The sequence below is a fragment of the Oryzias latipes genome, chromosome 10 (genome assembly GCF_053564925.1).
Source record: "Oryzias latipes strain Hd-rR chromosome 10, Olatipes_Hd-rR_3.1".
Taxonomy (NCBI): Eukaryota; Metazoa; Chordata; class Actinopteri; order Beloniformes; family Adrianichthyidae; genus Oryzias; species Oryzias latipes.
Window position 1 is genome coordinate 15,935,234 of NC_136246.1, and position 24,979 is coordinate 15,960,212.

The 24,979-nt window shown below is 39.9% G+C and overlaps 1 protein-coding gene across 4 annotated transcripts in view; it reads right to left on the reverse strand.

The window, feature by feature from the left end:
• The window catches only part of mid2 (midline 2), a 181,003-nt gene that overhangs the window by 106,185 nt on the left and 49,839 nt on the right, over positions 1-24,979 (reverse strand). For 2 of the 4 annotated variants that reach the window (XM_023959097.2, XM_023959095.2), the window contains exon 1: positions 11,940-12,439. The exons of the other annotated variants lie outside the window; for them this stretch is intronic. The gene's annotated coding sequence lies outside the window, so the exon portion shown is untranslated. Of the gene's footprint in view, positions 1-11,939; positions 12,440-24,979 lie in introns of those variants that run through there. 4 annotated transcript variants of the gene reach the window in all.

The window sequence follows — 24,979 nt, forward strand, 5'->3', positions numbered from 1 at the left end:
TTTTGTGATTCACACATCTGCATGTTCACTTTGTTTTTGTCACTTATTGTGACTTTCATTAATATTGCTGTTGTTTTTTATGGTTGCTTTGTTTCTGGAGAAACCAAACCAAGGCCCAATCAAACAGTAAGAGTTCCCTGAAAGAAATTGTCTCAGTGAGAAACTTGTTTTTAAACAAATTTAGTTCCTATCTAATGCTGGGTTTACAGTAAAAACGGTTTGTGCGGCAATTTCAATGTTAAGTTAATGTACAGATATGGCGCAATTTGAACATTGGGTGTGGTGCAGAGGTCTGGCTAGATAATGTTTTGGGCGGCGCAAAAACTAAGTCAAGCAAGTTCAAATATTTGAACTTTGGTGAAGAAATTTGCGTTGGGTGAAGCCATCAGGTACCCAGTTTTGGCCCATAATGCGTTAATGATGCATGGAGTTTAGGATGAACTATAGGATATTTTTATTATTTGTATCAGGACAAAAGTTCATCTTGTTTTATTCTTCTCCTCTCCTCAGACTATTGCGGGACAGCAGGTCATCAAACAGGGTCACAGAGAGATGGAAGTGCTGCTAAAAGCAGTCATCAGATGCAGCTGCGATGGTGTCTTTACTGTCCTGGGAGAGTTTCTGAATGACCTCATTAACTCAGACATGGAGACACGCTTACCGATAACTTTGTAAAGCTCTTTAAAATAAATAAACCTTATGTCTCAACAACATCCGTGTCTTCCATGTATCGCAAATGAGATATTCAATGAGTCCATGTCGTGATCAGGCTAAAAAAATTTAGCAGTAGCTCTTTCCACATGTGATGGGAGCATGTAGTTTATACAATTAATTTTCGCATGGCAAAGTGTTCAGTATGAATGTAGCATAACCGACAGTTTTGTAACATTTCTATTTCTTTTGATGACCCGCTGAAGCTCTGCGCCTGCAATTGCACCAACCGACAGCGACGTCAAATCGGGTTCAGAGAGTTGAAGGGGAACATGATCTATACCAGTTTTCAAGACCGTATTAGTTTCTAATAACCTTTTAAGCTTTCTGTCAGTGGTGTGGATAAGCGCTTTATTGTGTGAAGGACCTCTGCAGATGCATGACACTTAAAATAAAACCAACCATCAATACCTGTTAAGCCGGCACCCATACTAAGTTGTTGATGTGTTCATGTTTTAACATGAACACATCAACAACAGACTAAATGAGATTTTCACAGGGTTGTGACAGTGAATAGAAAACACTGCCTCTCTGTCTTACTTACTACTTAACATTTCTGTCTGTTAGCAGCTTGGCAGTTTGTGGCAATGAAGTTAAGACTGTCACACGCCGTTTCGTCAGCTCTCCGAGGCTCTTCTCGCGGTGGAGGACCTTATCAGGCCTCAACACAACGCCGTCGCAACTATGCGGCTGCCTCGCTTCATGCTGCTTCCATTATTCATGTGCATTTGCTCAGGTGAGAACAAAACCCCGGATCACAGCTTATTAGATATTTATACGCAGCTGTGCAAAGCTGGAAGGAGCAAAAGGATGAAGAGAGGGGAGAACAAAGGCAAAGGATGACAGTCAACAAAAGCAAACGCATCAGCGGGCTTTGAAGATACTGAAGGAGAAAGCCTCAACCGTTTTAAGCATCAAACTCCGGTCAACACAGTGCATCACCAGTTTGCTGGACTTTTGTCCAATAGCTGCAACCAATCAAAATCTGCAGAGGAATGAAGCATAATTTGGATTTTTGAACATTAAGCAAAAGTTTAAATGTTGCTGCATATTTTTCCAGCCTTTTGTGCTAACTTCCATAGTGTCTTTCTACCTTTCATGAAAGCCCAAAGTGCCTTTTAATCACCCACTGATGCCTACCTAACCAACAGAAGCAATGCAGGGTTCAGCGTCTTACCCATTGACTGTATATGAGAACTGGACTGAGTGACACCTCCCCCCTGGCATTTGAGAAAGGAAATACCTCCTGGCTCCAAGAAGCCCTTAGACTTCTACAGAGAAATAAACAGCTACTACTCAGTCCCTCTATTTGTCAGAAAAAAAAAAACATTCTAGCTCTGAAACCTTCAACCTGTTCTTACTGATCCTTATCTTTTCAGATTTTTGTGTCCTTATAGCAAATTATTGAAGTTATAAATTCACTAATAAAATGATTTAATAAAAGCATTCAGTTGAATATTCAAAACATTTGATTGACAGATTCTCCCAAACCTGCTTTCAGTAAAAGGGGTGTGGACTTTGAACATCTCACTCCCAGAAACTTTGACTCAGACCAATCAAGGCAGATCACTGCTTCCTAATGTCATCTGGCTCCAACATGGTGATGTCCGAATCGTATAAAAATGGCGACTTAATTGACTTTATTTGGTTGGGGCCAGAAGTAAGTTCTTCTCTATGATTCATGTCATACTCGCGCAGTCCAGCTCTCTCATACAGTCAATGGTCTTGCCCAAGGAAGACTTCAACAGATGATTGGGCAAGGTGGAAACTGAACCTGCGATCTTTTAAACCTGTGAGCTCAACCTCTGCACCATGGGCACCTGATAAACTGGTTTAGTACATTTTGCATATCTGAAGAAATCCCTTTAGAAGCTTGCTACGTCTGAGACTTCACCCTTATTTCAGCTCTAGATGCTCTGTTTTTATACACAGTGCCAACTTAATGTTTTTTTTTATAAATATGCAAACGTATCTGTGTTGGGTGAAAAAGCATTCTATGTCCAGCAGAAACACCACCTCTGTGAAAAGGATCTTATTTTAGATGGAGAGCACGTTCTTGGCTCCTGGTCAACATAATACATGTAAAAGAGCTTTTCAATGCAGGCACTACAGTCCTGGAAAGTTTATCCAGAACAAAAACAGCAGCTTCAAAGTCCAAATGCTTCACATTTAGGATTTGTATGAACCAGACCTGCAAGGTGCCGACTCCTGTACTTGTGGCCATCTAGGCTTTAGTAAATGATGACATTTTGTGGTGTTGTTGATTTTGGAGGTGTCAGACAAGCTCTTTTAATACAGATGAGCAACTGCATACTCAGAATGGGGGATTCTTACATTAAATGTGTTATTCTGTTTTCCTTAGGGGGAAAAAACAGAGCAGGTTGGACCCTGGAAGGACACAAAGAAAACCCGAAGTAGGATGGCCACACATTCTGAACACATAAATCTCTTCAATGTAATTTCTAGGTAGTCTATGTAGGACATTTTTTTTATTAATACACAAACAAAATATTTGAATATTGTTTTATAACATAATTGAAAATGGTTTTACTTTGCTCTGGTCTGATGACATTCCTTGTGAGGCACCTTAAAGTCCCACTCTCATCATCTGTGAAGCTTTTTTCAAAGCGTTCCCAGTGGTCTTTTAATGATGATTATGCTGTTTTTAGCCAAAAAATATTTTTAAAAGACTGTCATTTTCTAGGACATACAGTTTCTGCAAAAGTTTGTTAGAAATTCACCTCTGAGTTGTGGCCCTAACTGTTGGCATAACTGAGTAGACCTGCCCCCATTTTCCATCATCCAACAAAAATGGCGACCAATATTGGAGCTTTCCAGCCGTAGAGTTTAGAGCCAGATGCCAGCTCAGATGGAGAAAAAAAAGCCGTACATGGATCTAATCGTTTACATCAGAATTAGAGCGGCGCAGGGAGCTGGTGGCTTGCCGATTGTAGCTTTTACATCACAACTACATGCTTTTTCCAACGGCCTTTTTGCATCTGTCTCTGATTCACAAATATTTGAATAAAGAGATGCTTCTTTCTATATGTCCTTCCTCATCAGAAAAATGCCACAAAAACATGATTTTCATCAGAGTGGGTCTTTAAGATAACCTCCTAAGATAACAGGATTTAATTCTGACATGGAAAACGGATTTGGGGTTTCATGAGATTTAAAACTTACTTATTAACTAATAGTCAACCAGATTAGTAAAAACTACACATTTTGATTCAATTAAAAGGATTAAAAGTCCTATTTCAGGGGAAAACATTGAGCATTTTAATCAAATATTGCTGTGTACAAAAGAGAAAAGACAATAGATGAAATGTCCTTGTGAAAAGTGCATGAGTGCACATATCAGTACTGGGTGCTCAACCTCCAAAACTGCCTGCCAAATATCCCAGATAAAAGACTTGATGGAGCTGCCTCTGCACACTCTTCCCAAAACTTTATTAGACAAACACTGAGACGTTAATCTTATTCTGGGAATACCTTGTCTTCCTGTCTCTTTTTCTTCCACCTGATTTGAACTAATCTGTTCTTATGAAGGTTTAAGTGCATTAAAAGCTTTGAAATTATCATTAAAGCATTTTTTTTCTTTAAGTGGGTGTAATATCATTTTCTCTAAATACTATCCTGAGCTGCACTGAACAGCCGCTAAAAAACTTCACAACGCCGAACTCCCCCGCTGCGACTACAGCTTTCAATCCAGGTCAAAGCCTGTGTCCCCCCCCCCCCCCCCCCAAAAGGTGCATTTTGCCGTTTTGTAGTGGATGGTTGCAATAATCCATCAGAAGGTGTTTTGGGGAGTGTGGCAAACCTGCTGAGTTATTGATGGTGGTGACCAGAGACAACAAAAGAAGGGGAAAGAAGGAAACAGAAAGGAATGTCACGGAAGTCGAGACAAGAAAAGATTACGTGCTCAGACAAAAGACAAAAAGAGCAGTAGGGACCAAGGAGGCAGGCGTCTGTGTGTGTGTGTGTGTGTGTGTGTGTGGGGGGGGGGACCTTGTCATCATTGTGACACCAAGGAGGGGGTTCCTGTCCTCTATCTGGCTTCACAAAGTCACAGCCTTCTATTTTTACACCCATGTAATGTTTGGCATTTCCTTCACAGAGGGAAGGCTTTAACTATTGTTTTTCTTGGCTGCTCTTTGACGACTTCAAGTGCCAGCAGTTTGTGGCTCTACACATGTGACAAACTTTCAAAATTTGACCATAAAATGTTCAAATTGCTCCTCAATACAAGTATAAATCTTGTAGGTCATAAAATGCGCTGGTTTGTCACACAATACATCAACCGAGGGAGCCGATACATGTGTCAAATGTTTCTTGTTTCAAATGCTGATGTGAGTTGTGGTAGGTCATCATAAGAGATGTGACAACACAGCTGTCAAGAGGCAGATCTGAGCTCGAAGAATGCAGCTATGGCAACAAAGATGCTGCAACGCACTGCAACTTCTAATAAATAATATCTGCTGTGGAGCAGCAACACTAAAGTGGCGCAGCAGGCAGGTCCACTTCCGCAGAAGAAAAACCCTTTAACAAAATACAGGATATATTAAAAAAAGTACTTTTTTAAGGGCGTATAACATGCTATATCAATTTTTTGGGGCTTTTAAGTGTATTATCATGTTAATACCTCTCAAAAACAACCCCTAAGCGTTTTTTTGATCCATTCACGTATCTCAGAGTATTCCCCTAAAATTCGTCTGTCTGAGCACCAGCCCCTCCCATTCCACAAAAAAGGGTGGGTCATCACACTGTAACCTAACACACTGTGACGTCTGCAGTGCCCGCAAAAACGCTTTCATTCTAGAAGCACAATATGCACATTGTCTTTGCAAAAGGCCGGATGTTGTTTGTTTTCCTGGGTGAAACGCAGACACGCTGCCGAGGTCGCCTCTTGGACGATGTCATGAAATGGGCGGGGCACCCACATGGAGCCAATGCCTCAGAGATCAAGTTGCCTCACTTTCGAGTAGGAAAATGAGCTGCGAAATTAACTGATTTAATTAAAAAATTGCTATTTAGTGTGCCAAAGATAATTTATTATTATATATATGGATATAGGTTACTCTTATGAAAGGCTTATGAAAAGCAGGATATAGGCCATTTAATGCGCCTTACAGTTTAGTGCATCTTATATATGACAATAGTTCAAAATAGACCATTTATTGATGGTGCGTTTTATAATCCAGTGCGTCCTATATGACTAGCTCAGTGGCCTTGGTAGTGTGTCTGCCCTGTGACTGAAAGGTCGTGAGTTCATATTCAGGCCGAGTCAGACCAAAGACTCCAAAAATGGGACCCAATTCCTCCCTCCTTGACACTCAGCATTAAGGGGTTGGATTGGGTGGGGGGTTAAACCACCAAATGGTCCTCGAGTGTGTCTGTGTCTGCAGCTCACTGCTTCCCCAGGGGATGGGTTGAGGAGAACAGATTTCGCACACCTAGGCGTGTGACAGATAATGGGACTCAAACTATAGTTCATAAAATACAGAATTTCATCAACATAATTTAAATGATATCTATTTTTCCAGCTGTTTATATTTAGCTTCCTTGTTTTTCGGGGGGGGGGGTCCATTTGTTGTTTTATACTAGTAAAATTTTATTTAAACTAAAATACAAACTGGGGTTGCCAAACCATAAGCCCAACAACAACAAAAAAACATAAATATTTGATTAAAACCAAAGGAACACAACAAGGAATTCCAGCAGGGTATCACACCAGGTGCCTTGAATTGGGATGGAGCCTTCTCTTCTGCAATAAAATGATAGTAAAGGCATAAATACTAATAATAACATAGAAATGGATTCAAGACATTCTTGGCAGAGCTGTGAGTGGATGAGTCGAGGATTTAGTTACTTTTTGGTTTGGCTCTCTGATGTATGTGCATTGGCCTTTAAACCTCCTCAGAATCCCACAAATATCCTTTTGGTTCAGAAATCTTTTTTTAAATACGTGCCCCCTATTTACACCTACCTGCTTGATCCGTCTCTTTGTAAACAGATCGCTCTCTGCGCTCGCCTGTTCAACACGGGGTCCCTCTATTTTAGTCATATCTACCTCCTGCCTTCTGCTGATGAACAGGGAGAGCTTTTCGAGCTACCAGAACAAAAACTATCAAAAACAAGACGTGAGACTTGGTGTTAGTCATATTTGACATTAAAACCCTAATGAAGAGCCAGATTTGAAATATTCCATTAAGGCGTTTTTTTAGAGTTATTCCAATAGAACTGTTGTCACTAATGAAAAAGCACTCAGAGTAAAACAGTAACATGAACCTGTTCTTGGTCATAATTTCCATCTAGCCAGCCATTTTCTGAACTCTGTGTGTCCCTTTTGGGGTCACGAGGTTCCCATAGCCTGTCCTGGCTACTGTGGGGCAAAGATGGGCTACACCCTGGACAGGTTCCCGGTCTGTCACAGGGCCACACATTCACAATGTAGGAGTCATCCATTAACATATGATGTTTTTGAACTGTGGGAGGAAGCTGTAGTGCCTGGAGAAAACCCATGCATGCACGAGAAGAACATGCAAACCCCATACAGATTGGTCCGAGCCGAGATTCAAACCAGGGCCTTCTAGCTGTGAGGCTAGAGCGCTGACCACTGCACCACCATGCAGTCCTATGTCAAAATCTCCATGATTCTAAATTCAAACTTCCTCTGTCATATGGAGAAGATGGTGAGTTTGCTATTCCTCAACCCAACAGAGGAGAATCATGGAATTGGAAGCATTATGTCTCAAAATCCTTGGCTGCTGGTGCCAGTAAGTGAGATCATGGGAAATGTGCATCTCTGCCGGAGTGTTTGCAAACAGCTGCCTGACGAGTGACTTCTCAGAGCCGGCTGTTGGACTGAGGTGGAAACCCACTTCCCTCACAACACCCCCACTTCCTGCTGTTTGGGCAGCTAGCTGCGATCATGGCTTAGGCTGGAAAGGACAACCTAAGGCCTCGGTGCATCTGCAGTGCAACACTTGTCCACTCCAAATTACCCCCAAAATATACATACAATATCAGGGTTGGAGGTTAAGCCAAACATGATAAAATGTCTATATTGCCGCAACTACAGACTTCTTATCTTTCTTTACTGTCCTAAACAAGTGTCCAAAATAAAGAAGCAATCGTTACCTAACCAAAATGTTCCCAATTTGACACTTCAGACCCCACTCCTGCCTTGACTGCTGTGATGAACTGCTGGCAGCAGATTCTGAGATCATTTTTCAAGATGGTCCACAAAGCATCACCATATCAGGTTTTTAATTAACCCAATAATTGATAAACCATTTTACACAATTCCTGAAGCTACACTGATGTACTTAATTTACTTTACAGAAAAGTCACCGAGCTATTGTGTTGCTAGGTAAAAGCCACACCCAGATCGTCCTATTGTGAGGATGGAACAATTGCCCAATACTCATTTAAATGGGAGGGTCCTTCTGAAAAGACGTTTTAAAGACACATCCACGTCGGCGTCTACTTTCTTAAATTGCAAAGAGTGCAATTATTATGTGTTTTTTATGTGTTCACTACAACCTGTCAAGCTCAGCATTCCCATCGCAAAAAAAATGAACATTTTTTCTCTAATGCCCGGTTTATACCACATGGCGATTTGTAATCGCTCAGGTCACATTGGTCTTAAGGTCATTGGAAGGGAATCGGCCCAATTGCTGCACAATGTGACACAAACTGATGACATCATCTGCGATGGAAACATTACACCGGTAGTGCAAAAGCCTGCTTATCGCACCGTTTAACCTATACTTATTTTAGGCAATAGCAGAGTAAACTGAATCCAGAAAGTTGATGTTTTCACGTTCCAGGAATTCGAAGACAAGGTCGCTTATAGTGCATTCTAAATAAAATACATAAAAAGAAGGGTTTGACATGACATAAAGATATTCTTACTCAATTAAAAAAAACAAAAACATAAAAAACACAACATTGATGTACAGTTTGCTTCACTTTAACTTTTCTATAGTAAAAAATTAATGACTAATGAATACCAGCCAATACCCATGGATCCATTATTTCATCCATCCTACTTTCAATGCAAAACCCATCCATCTCCAAACGTTTTCCATGGCTACCCAGCAGAAAGCAACACAAAGCTTGCATGCAAATTTGATGTGACTATCCAATCAGAAATCTATGAGATAAACAGTTTAAAGCTGAATCAACACAAACAACTATATCGTTTAAACACTGATCAAGTTAAATGCCAAGTATCTGAAGCTTCCAAAGCCACCAGCCAGACCCGCCCATTGATCTTTGCCAGACCGCAGAAAGCAGAATGAATCGGAGATGGAAACACTTCACTTCAACACTCAAAGACAGCAAACAGATCACTGCTCTGCAGAGCTTAGCTCAAAGTCCTGTCTAAGGAAAAATCCATCCGACTGGAGAAAAAGTTTTCTGTTGATGTTACGAGCTGACCTTGACTTGCAGAAAAAACTGACTTATATACAAAATAAAACAAGAAACATCTTAATAAAAGATAAGATGCTGTAAGCTCATGTGAGCTAAATATAAATTTATAAATGGCATCCTGCAATGAAATTAAGATATTTTTGTCTTTTCTAACCCTTAAATTACTACTCCCTTCTAAACTGTGACTTTTTCTTACTTTCAATGCTTTAAATGTCTTCTTAGATCCCTTGCATGCAGTTGTCCAACTTTATTAACCCTGTTTTCAATGAAACCCACAGATTTGTCTGCAGCAGGTCAGAGCAAATGGGTAAACAGGTGGGTAAAGCCAACACAATTGGGAGGCTCACTTTGACGTCCCTCCGAGATCATGTCAGGAAGCAGCAACCACTGTTCCACAGGGGCTGATAGATGGAAAAAATGAGAGAAGTAGGAAGAGAAGACAAATGGGAAGAAGGAGGACACAGGTAAGCAACCCCTGAGACAGAGTGATGGCCAACCAGAAGGTTTAAGGAGCAGCCTGGAGCGTTGACTCTGCTCCTGTCTCCTTGAGACGGATGCATTTGTGAGTGTGCTGATGTGTAATCAGCCTGATGAGCCATATTTGTGTAATGGTACGAAACGGCAAGCTCTGCCTGCCTGGACTCCTGCAGGACGTCTACAGGCTCCATCAGGTTTTTTCTATTTTTTATCTCAAACATCTGGAGCCGACCCGATTGGAGAGAGGCTGAACAGAGCGATCAGTTAAGATTCAGCATAGATACAGGTTTCTGTAAGTTGCCTAGTGAAAAGCGGGAAATCGCAGACAAACACACTACCTGGCAGCTGATCATCTGATAACAGAGCTTAGTGAGCCAACGCAAAGGCATCCAAAGCAGCCCGACAACAAGCGTGTTTCCTCACACTGCCAGCTGAGCTCAGCAGGATTATAAGAAGAGTTCCCCAGCCGCTGGCATGCAGGCGACTGATGCATTATGTCTAACACTTCAACGCCTCGCCATCGGCTTTGCACGCCTCATCCCACTTTCGACGGGGCGCGGGTTCTGAGGCGGCAGCCGACCCCACAGCTGCCCGGAGGACACCTTTGACTTTGATCTTGGAGCGCGTCCGCTGCTTCTCCACCAAAGCACAGCTCTACCACTTCAACCATTTGCTAAATCAGCTCAATCATTGCACTTTTTTAACCTCCAATGTATGACTACAGAGTGGGCTTCCTTCGATGTTTGAGTCAATGAAAAGTTGAAGCATGTGTCCCATATATATGGAGACACCCTAATAGTTTATATTCCTACGCCATAAAGACATCGGCCGAGTGTTTTTTTTTTAGGAACTGCCTCTCTATAGATAGAATAAATGGAATAAAACAGCTTAACATCTATAGAATTCTAAAAATATTCTCACAGTGTTTTTTATTCATTATCAAAGACCATAAAGCACATTTTCTATTTTTTAAGTAAATACGTAAAAGGGCTGCACGATCTTAGGAAAACTTGCAGTTTTAATGATCAATAAAGCGATGACAATACGACCTATGTTACATGAACAAATAGTAAAACAAAAAATAATCAATACGTCATTTGTATTTCACTGCAACAGTTTTATTTAAATTAAAGTCAAAATTCAATATACTGCAAGTAGTCTCAATAGGAGACAACAAAGAACAATTATCTACCTTTCTGGTTGTACTGGCCAAAACTAATATGGACAACGATTAAGAAAAATGTGGGTAGTGTGCGCTTAGGCTTTGTTTTCTCTGTTTATGCAGCTCAGTTGGGTTAACGCTGGACTGGCACATGGGAAATCAGGGTTTGATTCCCAGGGGTGCATTAAGTATCATCCAGTCCCTGGGCAAGACCCTTCATGCTACTGCCTAACTATGTAGGGGTACCCAAGTCTGGGTCTCCCTGTGCCTGTCCCTAGCCTGGATAACATGTGTCAGGAAGAGCATCCGCCATAAAACTATCTGCCAAACCACCGGTGCAAGTCAGTGAAGGCTGATTCGATGAGGCAGCCCCTGAAGGGATAAGCCAAATGGTGAACAACATTTCTGTCTACGCATGTGTGTAAACATTTAAGGTATTTACACCGTCTTTTGCACAAGCGGATGTTTTGCAAAAAGACGTGATACATGATAAATTTTCAATGTATTTTGCAGTTCTAATATCTGTAACATATGAATTAGAAAAAAAAACATAGATACTCTTCATTCCTTTCAAACTAATTTTCATAACTTGTTCCTAAAAACGCAAGAAATCAAATTCCTGCTCAGTTGTAATCTTTCTTTCCTGTGGGAGTCAACCATTAAAGTTGGACAAGTTTTTATTCCAGAATGACCCCAGATCTCCATGGGAGCATAAGGACATCCATCTCCCAGTGGAGTAATCTGAAGTCTAACACTCCATGAGGAGCAGAAGGAACAGAGACCCTATGGGAGGTTTCTACTCCTCTACAGGCTGGAGTCAGATGGAACGCGTTATTTACCACACCAGACCAAAACAAAGAGAAAATTGACACGAAGGGGATCCATTACTGAGGACACAACCCCAAGCACCCGAGTCCAAGTTTGAGCACGATCCGAGCAGCCTCCCTCAGACATGTTCATGCGCGCACCGTTCGTCTCCATTCACCAGAAAACCTTTAGGCTCACGCGTAAACAAAATCCCAACAGATGGAGGTGGAATCAAAAATAAGAAGTCCCGTTCCTGTTCCCGTCATCTCCGAGTCCCGTTCTGCATCTACCCTGAACCAGACCCCTGTGCGCGCGGAGGGAAGGGCTTTTTGGAAAAACCTACCAGCTCATGCCCACAGCTCTGTTCCTCTGACATCTTGGAAGTATCCCGAAAGGTAGCGACACGACAGATTTAGAAAGAGAAGGCTGAATCATTAAAAAAAAATCTCTATCGGATTCAGAGGTGATTCGGCTTTCCCCTCCTTTGTCTGCTCCGCGAGACGCAGCCTCCCCTCCAGGAAAAAACAAGCCCTCGTCCTGGTGCGTTCTTCTGGTCTGGAGGCGCAATGAGCTGCGCTGCTCCTCTGGCGACGGCTCTCCCAGGCAGGCGGAAAATTCAACTTTGGGAAGAAAAAAAATGAGAGAGGGACAGAGAGGGGAGGCGGACAATCGCAGGAAAAACGAGCCCCTCCCACTCTAAGAGGGAGCAGAAAAACAGATCTGCGCGGGTTTTGCGCGTCGGGACGGACATCCAAACGCGCAAAATAGTTGAAGTGAACTGGCCCAAAGTGCTTCTCCTGCAGCAGGCGGCGCGTCACAGCTCCACCCCGGCGTCCCGTATGTGTGCGCTCCCCTCCCCGGTCCGTGTCACACCACCACACAAAGGAGGTCACATATGCTTAATTAACCTTTTTTCACAGGGGCTGTTGCACATGGCTTTTCAGACTTGGGGACTGTATAAATGACCACATTCACTCCTCACAGCTGTGGAAAATGATGCAACCCATGGCAATGAAAGCAAAAGCCATTAAAGAGCCCGCACTCTTCATTATTATCAATTAGTAAAACAGAAATAGGGAGCCATGGCGATGGCAAACAGGCCCCAAGGCAGCAATTACAAAACTCATAATTTAAAGACCTACTTTGATGAAAATTGTGTTTTTGGTGTTTTTACCATGTTCTTTTGGCATTGTTTGATGATGGAGGACACATATAAGGACAATTAAGCTTAAAATAGCATTTCTGAGTATTTTCTTTATGGAAATGGTGTTAAATCAGGAGCAGAAAAAAAATGTCATTATAAAAAGCTTGTACGGTAGTTGTGGCGTAGAAGCTACAACGGCAACCTCACCCACAACTTAGATGCAAATTTCTAAAAAAAAAAAAAAAAAAAAAAACTCCTGCCGCTCTGGAGAAATGATGTCCTAGAAAATGACACAATTTTTTTTTTATTTTTAATTTAAAACAGCATAATCATAATTCAGTGGTAGCTTGTATATAAGTGCAATTTAGCATTTTAACTGTAAAGGAATTCCAAGACTTCACCTAGTGTGTCAGCACCTGTTTCAATCCACGGTCCCCTGTTTGTTCAAGAGGGAATGAATCTGCACCAGATTTAGCTTTGACTTTGTTTTACTCAAGTGGGTGGGCTGCTCGGAAGAGCAGGTGTGTGTGTGTGTGTGTGTCTGCAGCAGTGTGTTTCCTGGACTTCAGGAAAAACAAAACAGGAGCTTTTCCAGAGCCCACTCCTTTATCAGTGGGTCGTTCCTGCTGTTTGCCACCTGTGAGCTGCATCTGTCTGACCCATCCTTGCTATTCAGTCAGACCTCACATGGGCAGGGTGCTGACCTGGAACCACAAAAGACCAACAAAACCACAAAAAGAAAAAAGAACATCAAAGTAAAATGAAAGAAAAAATTCTGTCTCCCTTCGTAAACGATAGATAGATAGATAGATAGATAGATAGATAGATAGATAGATAGATAGATAGATAGATAGATAGATAGATAGATAGATAGATAGATAGATAGATAGATAGATAGATAGATAGATAGATAGATAGATAGATAGATAGATAGATAGATAGATAGATAGATAGATAGATAGATAGATAGATAGATAGATAGATTTGGCATAAACTAATGAAAGATATAATAATATATCAAATATAAAATGTTGCTGTAGACCACAGACAGCATAGAAATAAATACACTTGAGGTCCTCTTGTTCAAAGATATTAAAAGTAAACAGGAGTATTTGCTAAGATTATAAAGCTAAAAGGCTTATGAGACATAGAAGATATTTTCAAAAACTTTGAAATAAGAAACACCTGCTGTGGGTTAAGGCTGCCGTTTAAGGTCCAGGTGGACGAAAAGGTGTGTTCTGTGAATGTCAATAAACACACAAAGAATGTGGGAGACTCTTGTTTCCATGATATAAATGATTTACTATTCAACAGCTCTTTTTGTAGGCTGTGAAAACACAGATGTCTGGCTGTTCTAAAGATCTTGCTTAATGCTTGTTTGCTCATCTCCTCAAGTGCGATTCAAGCAGACAGTGTTTTAAATTTGTTTTCATGAAGGTATCAGATAGACCCGCTGACGCTGCGACTTAAACAGGTCGGACTGGAATTTCAGTCTGATTACTGACACGTTATGATTGCAAAGTGAAAAGGGTCACTCAGATTTCAAGAAAAAATTATCTACACTATAGACCAAAAGTTTGGACACAACTTTTCTGTTGTCTCCAAACTTTTGGTCTGTACTTTTAGTATGGACTTAGTACCTGTTTTAGTGTTCCTGTAAAGGTTTAGATCTGAGTTCATGTTGACACCATGGATTTAAACACACTAAATTTGACATCCTTGACGTCAAATCTAGAGTTCTAGAAATGCCGTCTGAAATGGGAGGGGCACGTTGACAGATGTTTGCACTGTCCAACATGCCAGAAAACAGCGACTGTATTTTTTCGTAGAAGAAGTAGCACTTTTTTTTTTTGTGGCATAGTTTGGTTCGGGTGCCAAGTACTTGTTTGGCTCCATAACTTTTTTTTTAAATAAATAGCAACAGCAACTAGAGGGCATTGTAATTGTGTGTTCACATTGGACGATCCGGTGCTGATGACCTGTTGTTGGCCCTAAGCTGTGGAACGCTCTGCCAATGCATGTCACAGCGCCCTCTGTGGAGTGTTTTAAATCCCGTCTTAAAACACATTTTTACTCTCTAGCGTTTAACACCGCATGAGTTGTGTGGTCCTCTGTGTTTTTACAGTATTTTTATCTGTATTTATCTGTGTTTTTATCTTGTTTTACCTTGTTTTTATTTATTAATTTTTTATTCATTTTACTGGTGTACTTTGTTTTTATTTTGTTTGGCAATCTTTTGTCTGGTGTTTGGTCACTGTACAGCACTTTGGAAACTGCCAGTTCGAGAAATGTGCTAGATAAATAAAGTGGATTGGATTGGACCTGCCACCAACAGTTGAAAGAAATGTCGAATTTCTGTTCACCCTATTCTAATACAAGAGTTGGTGTCATATAATTTCGATCTGGGCACAAATTTCAATTATTTTTATTTTACCCTGTGATCACTTTTTAAACAGTTTGCACTTCTGTGAATGAAAAGGGCTGCCTTCAATACGTCACTACCAAATTTGAGTCCCTGATTGGTCAAAGTTCAACTGGTTTAACTTTCAAAGTGTGTTCAATGGCTGCTCATTTTGTAATTGGAGCCAGAAAACCATCCAAAAATGTGCGTAGTGACGCATGAACACAGGAGTTTTGAACGTGGAAGCGTGCATTTATGTAGACTTTTCATAGAAAGCGGTTGCCTGAAAATGTTTTTCTGAGGTCGCTAAGTTCAAATGAAACTTTGATGAAACTATTTGCCACAAGGTTGTACCTATGTTTATTTTTAGTGTAAAGTCTGACTTTTTAACATGGGTGTCAATAGGAGATTGCTCCCTTTCCGACTCAAGCCTCTAGTGGTCCTTTGGCAACTGCAACATTAAGGATGTCTCAAATCGGGTCCAAATCAGGTGGGAGCTCAGTTCAAACAGAATTTTCTGGATTGTTATGTCAATTCTTAACCCTGGAGAACCAAGAGGGTCAAATTTGGCTGATATTTAAATATTTCTTATGTATTTATTTGTGATAAACTTTTATTTTTGGCTGTTGTTAATTGCTGCTACCTAAAATCAAAATACAGAAACAGATCATCAAATTAATTTAAGAAACACTGAATAAATACGTTGTTGGGTTGTCCAGGGTTCATCATTACTCACTGCAGCTTAGAAATGACTTTCAATCAGTTCTCAGAATACCTCCAAAAAAATAAATAAAATAAAATAAAATAAAAAATACGTTGAGGTGTGTTTGTGCTCAAAAACAGAATTCTAGCACATTAAGCTGGTGGTCTGTCATGGGTAAAAAGAAAATTACAATTTCCTTCCCACAAAACAGTAAATCGTTCCCTCATAATAATCACAACCTTTTACACACCCCGTATTTTCAACCGGAAATAAACGTAAATGCTTCCAGTTACAAATAATATAAGTAGTTTAAAGCAAGAATATAAATAAAATATATTTTACGACTGCATCATTGATGTTTCCATTGACTATAGTGAGGTAATTGCTACCCGGGGCGGCTGGCTAGCCTGCAGACAGGGAGCCGCTGAGGGATGGGCAGGCTGGTAAATCAGGCCTCGTAAATCTTTTGATAGTTTTCCTATTTTCATTCAGTCATTAAGCAAAAGATCCTCTAATTTTTTTATTCTTGTTTTTTTTTTTCCCTCTCAAACTAACGTGGGTCACAGAGACACGCATTAGCGACAGAAAGCGGCATTTGCAGCGGAAGTAAAGCTCACTTTACCAGGAGAGACTTTGCATGATCTCATGAACCCAGACATGGAAACATGATTACCGATACTTCTGTAGAGCCTTTTAATATAAATCAATCCAATCTCTAAAGATTCTCTGTGTCTTCCATGCATTGTAATGATATGTGCACAGACAGAATTTTGAATATGTCTGCTGTAAATCCAAGCATTGCTCAGATCTATGTTTTTGAATGACTTATCGCATGCGTTCTCGGGCAAAGGAAAACTTGGCAAAATCTAACAAAGTAGATGAGAATTTGCTGCACTTTCCACAAAATTGGGGATAGCCAGAAAAGAGACGGCCCGACAAGTAACTACTTCGAGTTCATACAAAAGAAAAGTCAGCTTTAAGGATTTTTCTCATTTTAAATACATTACATTAAAATAAAAAGTAAAATTTTGAGGGAAATGATTTAATTATTCCGTGGGAACGATTTAATAATTCTGTAATAATTTCATAATTCTGTGGCAACAAATTACTATTCGTGGGAACAAAATCCTAATTCTTGGGAATGATTGAACCCTTGTGCTATCTTAGATGACCCCACCCTTACATTGACGTGTTCTCCCTACCATGACAAAGGTGGATAAAGGTGGAAAGATTTCATGTAATCCATGGACACCAGTGAAGATCACAAATCATTGAAGAAAAAGGGTTCAGAGCACTGTCTAGTGGGTCTGGATGACCCAACTTCCAATGTGGAAGTGCCTAGGATAGCACAAGGGTTAATGATTTTTTTTATCCATGCAGGTCATGGGCTCCGTAATTTATGCATTCAACCACTTGAGTCTAAGACCACAGCTTACTGGAGAAATGGATGTGGAAGTTTCAGTTTTATGACAGACCATTGTTTTTATGAAGAGAAGACCTGAGCCAGACATTGATTTTTGCGCAGCATAAGAGCTTTATGTGATTTTATTATGTGATGCATTGGAAACTGATATTTACCATCAGAATAAGGATTTTAGTCTGCACCATGTTGATGAACAGATCCTTCAATCCACCAACACAGAGATCAGCTGTTCCATACTGAGAAAATTGAGTATTTGTTCTTCAATATTAGTTCTTAGAACTGAATAAAATCATAAAAAAGGTACATTTCTTCACTCTGTATCATCTTTTTTTTCCTACAAACTTTGCATGGTCACATTTGAATGTCTTACAGTAGAAGTTCCCTCAGCACAGTTAGCACATGTTGCATTTGGACATTACTAAAAATTCCCTGTGGAGGTATTTTGGACTCTAATGAGTCTTTTAGCCTTTGAGCTTGACAGAATGGCTTGATGATTAAGTGTGCAGACTAAGCCTGGATTCAGCTCCAGGCATTCATCAGTGCTGTCCTCCCTCGGTGGCCGCTTGGACATCTGAATCTTCTGACAGTGACAGTCAGCTGCACTGCAGGGCGACTTCTAACACTGCACAATAAATCCACTCAACAGTTTGACCAAACGTAATTTATCTTTGCACATTGTGCACTTCCTGTCCATCAAATAAAGATTGGTTAGAGAACTTTTACTAGTTTTATTCTTCTTTTATTATAAGCCACTGAGAATGTTGCGTTTATGCTGAAATGTAAATATTATTGTAGCAAACATCTCTCTAAAAATGAAGTAAAATAATTTAAATGAACAAATAAAACCCTAATCAAACTGTTAAATCATTTTGCTATGGATTCTGCCTAAATTTACCTTATAGTACTATCATATTTTCCACACTATAAGGTGCACTTACTTTATAAGCTTTAATTTTTTGTTTTGGGAGTTACATATTTTATGAATAAATGAGTTATATGGATAGAGACGCTGCGCTCCGAGTTATATTTGATTGCACAAACAGAACTAGAAAAACAAGGTTGTGACTTTTACAAATAAATGATTACTATCAATTAATAAAGGAGAACTTATAAAAAACATGTTAGAAAGATCTGAGTAAGTTTACTGTCAGAACAATGAACGTTTAGGCTGATTTGTAAGTGATAAAGGCAAGGTCAACACAAACAAAGCCATGTCATGGTCAATGGTAGTTTTAGACTTGACACTATTTCCATGTTTTCTGGCACGACCATCTATCTTTTGAGTTTTTGGAGACTGACTTAGTATTGTATGCGTGTTCGACATCGGATCAGATGAGACGACATGCTGAATTCAAGCAGATTACTGTGCAGAGGAAAAGAAACAAGTCCGAATACCCATGCGGCAATATTTTTTACCCACTTGACCAATCTTAAAACTCAGACGATAGAGTCTAGCAGTTTGGGTAAATATTAGTATGTGTGTAGACTTGAAAAAAATCACAACCAAGCATCAGGCATGCATTTGGTTTCCTATAGAATGACTTATTTATTTTTAGAAAAGTTCGGTGTTCATCTGCTGCACCTACAAAAACATTAATACCACGGCCTGAGTCTTATTTTTGTGATGTGTTTTTTCTCTTTAAAATCAGACCAAAATCAAGCAAGCCGTGGTCATTTTACTGTGTCTGCTAAGCTGCGTGTTATTGTTTACTGCCCTTTCCAACATGGCATCATTTTTTACGTAAATTTTTACGTACAAACTACATCCTTTGTCTATTCTCTTCTATTCTGTTCTTATCTATTTTCCCGCTTAATGTGTCTCACATATGACACAAGTTTGAAAGTAGACCATTTTTTGATGGTGCCCCTTATAATCTGTTGCGCCCAATAGTGTAGAAAATACAGTGATAATCATTATTGGGTTTCAAAAACCTAATTACAAAATAAAATCATCCTTCAAAAATACAATCTTGAACTTCTAATGTTGATATCTTACAATAGTGTCTAGTCATTCAATCCCCAACCGTTGTCTATTTGATTCTTTTTATGTAAATGAAGGTGGTTCATCCGCTGCAGCACAGCAGAATTGACTCCATCTTCAGCACAGCGGCACACCATGCTTCTTCTGGCCTGCCTCACAAACGCGACAGTACGTGTCCAGCATGACCACACTCAATGACTGCAATGTGTGGATGCTAATGCTACACCCTACAATTACACCTTTAACCACATATTTAGAAAATAGGTGAGGCTGAAACCACTACTTTGTTTAATTTGAGCAATTTTTAAGTACTCTTTCAATTTGAAATGCCTTAAGTGTCCATCATAACCCCTATTTAGAGAAAAAGCTTCAATGTTCACATGCATGCTGTTCTTATAGATGATAGTAACATGAAGTGGACAGTGATGTATTTACACTAGAACAAAAAGTCCGGTGACAGAATGGGGACGGGTTGGAGGAGGAAGGCTGTGCTGGACAGTAAACACACTTTCCACTGGAGACTCGGCCTCTGTCTGTTGTGCTGCTATGGCCCAGCCATGTGGCAAAGCACGTATCAAATTACCATCAGCCTAACAATGTCTGTGTATGTTTGTGTGTGTTTTTGCATCCGTGTGTGTGTGTGCTTTTCCACACAAATGCATTCATGCACTTCAACACACATGCTGGCATGACAAATGACCAGCACCGGTTAGTCAGTGTGTGTCCAGCGGAAATGCATCAGCTCATCTCTGCCTCTTTCCATTTCCATCTCCACACTCGTTAGGGTGTTCAGACTCGCTCTGCCTGCGTGCAGCTGATAGGATCTGCAACACCCCCCCCCCCCAACACACACACAAAGACAAAAAAACAGTTTCTTTCAGAATTAGGAAAGTTGGACCCAGTGTAAACACCTTAAAATGTCTATTTCTCATTTTTTTCCCCCATTCTTTGTTTTAACTTTTCATTTTGGTGTGGAACACCTCCATAAATGTATCCATCCATCTCTCCTATTCCCGCTTAGTCTTGTGCAGGGTCATGAGGGTCGCTGCAGTCTATCCCAGCTACTTCAGAGGGGATTCAACGAGGGAAGTTGGCCGGTCTATCACAGGGCCACACACTCACATTCACTCCTGATGGACCATTTTAGAGTCATTAATCAAATTATGATGCATGTATGGGCAGAACTTGCAAACCCAACTGGGATTTGAAGCAGGGTCTTCTTGCTGTGCCAGTGATAACCACCATGTAGCGCGTTTTCAGCATTTGTTAGTTTAAAGCAGGCTTTTCTATTTCTTGGATAAGCAGAAAAGTCACAAATATGCTACTATCACCAAAGCACTGCAATGATAATTGATAATTCATGCTTAAAGTGGTGTTATCTGGCCATTCTGTAGCAATATAAAATCATGCTCACACAAGCCAACATTACCAAGCTTCTGCTCGTTTCATTGGACCATCAGATTTTCATTTGTCTCACAACCTCCATAACATGTTTCCCAGACAGCGAGACTGAAAATATTTTGTTCTCACTGCCAACAATGCAGGATAAACAAAAGTATGCAGCACAATAGGAACGCTGTTCTTTTGTTGTGGGAAAAAAAAAGTCCAACTCCACTTATCCCTGCCATACTTATTACCGTCTATCTGGATAAGCTGTGTCCTGACAGTCACAAGCTGCAAATTCAGGAGAATTTGCAAGGGGTAAAGGAGTATTTAGAAAAGAAACTGGACAGTGACCCTTCAGGTATGGTTGGAGAATATTGGCTTACAACTGATATCTTGATGTTTTTTGACCAGATTTGGAAAGGATACATTAAAGTCCTTCTCCAATCATCTTTTGACTTATAGTTAAAGCGTACCTAGAAGTCTTTTCATTAGAATTATGCATTTTTCAGCCAAAATCAATAAACTTGTGTCCTTTTTTCCAGATTTTCTAGGAGCAGGAGTTCATTAGAGATTCACCTCCAAGTTAGCGCAGTGTAAGCCTCCTCTCACATCCCATTATCCATCAAGTCTTACATGGATGTGGTCGTCTGCAAATGGATACATCAGAATGGAGCAGGTCAGGGAGCTTGTGGTCCGCCAACTATAGCACCTAAGTTGATGCTACAACCTTTTTCCAACGGAAATTTTTCGTCTCCTCCTAATTCACAACAATTTGAATAAAGGAATACTCAAAAAAACAATTTTAAGCTTTATTTTCCTAATTTACGTCCTCCATCATCAGAAAAATGCCAGGAGAACATGTAAAACACAAATAAAAAAAGCATTTTTGTTGGAGTGAGTCTTAAGGGTTATTAGATAGAGCTTCTGAAAATTTGACTGACAATTTGACAATTAGCTACTGACAAGTTATTAGTTACTAAGAAAAGAAACTAGTTGTGCTACTTAAAAAAAGTTGCATTATGTTAACATTTTGATTTTTCTGATTAGTTTTTCCAAATCACTAGAAATAAAAATAAACGAACATGTACTTGTTTATATTTTTCTAAATGTATTATGTTTCCACATACAGCAAAAGAATAATCTTGCATTTCAAAAATGTTCTTTGTAACAAACAGTTAAAGATTACAAAGTGTCTTTATCTCAATTACTAAAACAACCTGGGACAACCGGAAAAGTAACTTGTACTGATATAAGCATTGTCCAATAAAACAACAACATATATTTTAACTGTGTTTTGCATTTGAGCCTCAAAGTTTCTTATTTTAGTTTCATCATGCAATAAAATGAGTGCTACAAAATATTTATACAAAAACCTTTAAACATAGATCTGATAAAAAAGAGAAGGAGGGTGTCTGAAGCAATGCATCTTGGATCTGTGTGGCGCAGCTCTACAATGAGACAGGTTTGGTCTGTTCAGCAAGACAACTATGACTGTGACTGATTTTTAATGGATCAAAATTGTAGTCTTATGCTCCGTACACACTGGGCATGTGATGCACACTCTTGAATGCGCTGAACGCGGCTTCATCAATGGGCTTTTAGCATACGATGCCCACACTGTACTGTTGCTACCCGATACTGGCAAACAGTATGTACTCACAGTTGGAAGAGGGTTCTCCTTCATGATCAATTTTCAACCAGTTGATAATCCATGTTTTGAAAAGGATGTTTCCCACACATAACTATGGGGTATGTATGAGCTGATTAGTCAAATTCAGCTGGTTTAAGTTTCAAGGTGCATTGAATGATGAAGCCCAAAAATGGAATCGCATAGCGAATCACGAGCCCAAGAGTTTTGAATGTGGAAGCCCGAAATGCACATATACATTGACTTTTTTTTATTGAAAGTGCCCGCTTGAATGTCTGTTGCTGAGGCCAGTGTGGACTTAGTGTTCTAAGGATTGAGAACTGTGGGTTGTTGCAGACGTTTGTCTCTCTCTGGACTGAAGAAAGATATTTTAGAGCCAAGGAGAGATGACAAGACAGGTAACAAGGTTAAGATGAATTTTCTGTCAAAACCATCCCTAAGTAAAAAAAAAAAAAATGTGTGCATTAGTGTCCCACTAATGCGTACATTAGTGTGAAAGCCAATTAAAGACTACCGTCATCTAGTTGAAGAAACCAGTCATGTACATCGAGATCAATGGACCCAAGAAGTGACCACAGAGGAAGGAACCAGCATCGTTACAACAAACGAGCCTTTGATTGTGTAAACCAGTGTTTTTCAACCAGTGTGCCGCAGGACACTAGTGTGCCGTGGGAAATTGCCCTCATTAACTGATCTAAAATCATATACCATCTCCAGGATATCAGCTCTGTGTTCATCCAAACAGGCCATGATAAAACACTGAGTAGTTAGGAATATGAAAGATCATAAAAATACTTTTTTCTTTGTTTTTACTTGATTCTTTTAAAGACATTTTGATAAGAATGACGATACCGCGATTTAGCCGTAGCTTCAGCTGTTTTCGGAAAAGTCTCGCCCCTTTAACTGTCTCCATCAATCATTCTTGGAGGCTTAATCACACGTCATCAGTCTGACCAATCAGAAATGGTTAAAGTCTTCACTTTTTTTTTTTTTTTACTTGTCCTGTCCAACAGCTAGGCAGGCAGATGAGAGCTGAGGGCCTCTTGTGTTGGACATATTTTACTTTAACAAGAGGGGTTATTAATCTTCAGACAAACCAAAGGTGTGACTGAACAAACCCCTTGTCACTTCCTTGTTCTGATTCTGCTCATAAAGTTACTCAGTTTTAACAATAATACCAGCTAAAGCTCGTCTTAAGCGGTGTAGCTTTCCGCGGGACCCGGTATCAGACCGTGGAACAAGTGAACAAAACCATGAAGCTAAGAGACGCAAGTCTGTCTGCCCTTTTGGGGTAGTATTCACACTACATCTCCCATGATGCATTGGATTAAAGTGACAGTGTATCAACGCTGCAACGAGTTTTCCTTGTTAAACGTCTTGAAACCACAACAAACACACATCAAACAGTTGTTAAATCTTCTAACTTAACTTTTATTACATCTTTTAGAAAAAGATAGCTGCAACTTCCAGCTTTTTCTGCCACAATTATCACAAAAATGCATGTGAGATTGCGGAGGGGCTGTAGGTCAATACAGACTATGAGTTTCTCCTTTTTTTACATTTTTGGATGCTGGTGTGCCGCTGGATTTTTGTTTTTTGGTTAAAGTGTGCCGTGGCTCAAAAAAGGTTTAAAAGCACTGGTGTAAACCACTGAATAGAAAACTGATGCAGTCCAGGACTTCTGACTTCCCACTTCTGCCAGTTTGCCAATAATAAAATGGATAACATCAAAAGAAGTACAAAATATTTTTGTGCACAATCATTAGCACAGAGATCTAGCTGAATGAAAAAATCCCTCCTGCGGTCACAGAGCAGTGGAGAGGAGACAAACAAAAGAGCAAAGGGGAGGGAATTTTGTTTACTTGTCAACAAGAGCTGGTTTGTTGCTACAATTCCATAAACCCCTTGTTTTTGCTATCTACCGTATCTTATGGACTTTAAGTCGCTCCATGGTATAAGTCGTAGCAGCAAACAAACCATAATACAGAAGAAAAAACCCATAAATAAGTCGCATTTTGGGGAGTAGTTTATTTAACAAAATATGGGAACAACGACAGACATTTGTTCTTGAAAGGCAAATCCAAGACTTTGTCTCCTAACAAATACTGATTCACACACCTACAGTGCCCTGTAGTGGTTGTTGCAATGAGATCAAATCTGAGTCATAAGGTGGAGCGAATTTTTGTGAATTTTCAGGTCTTATAACAGTTTTGCTGTATCAGCCAGATTCTTTTATTATGCCAATAGACCTGTTGTGGGTAAGTCTAGAGAGCTTTTGAAGAAACCATACATGCCAAAACTACTGATCTGAAAAGTTTGGTTCCGATCAACTCACAACATTTTTTTGGTATGTTACATACAGTGGCTGATTTTTGCAATCTTCAGAATGTACTTGAGGGGCCGTAGGTACGAACTGGTAGCCACGCCTCTGTCAGTCTGCCCCAGGGCAGATGTGGCTACATTAGTAGCTAATCATCACCAAGTATGAAAAAGGAATGAATGACAAATGGACACATTGTAAGCACTTTGAGCATCTGGAAAAATGCAGATAAATCCAATCTATTATTATTATTATCATTATTAAGGCGAGGACTGAATCCAACCTGATCTGTGCTGTTTTAGAAATACATAGATGATGAAAACTTCAAGTTAGCAGCAGTTCTCTGACTTGGGTCAGATTTGCTTTTAAATGACCTT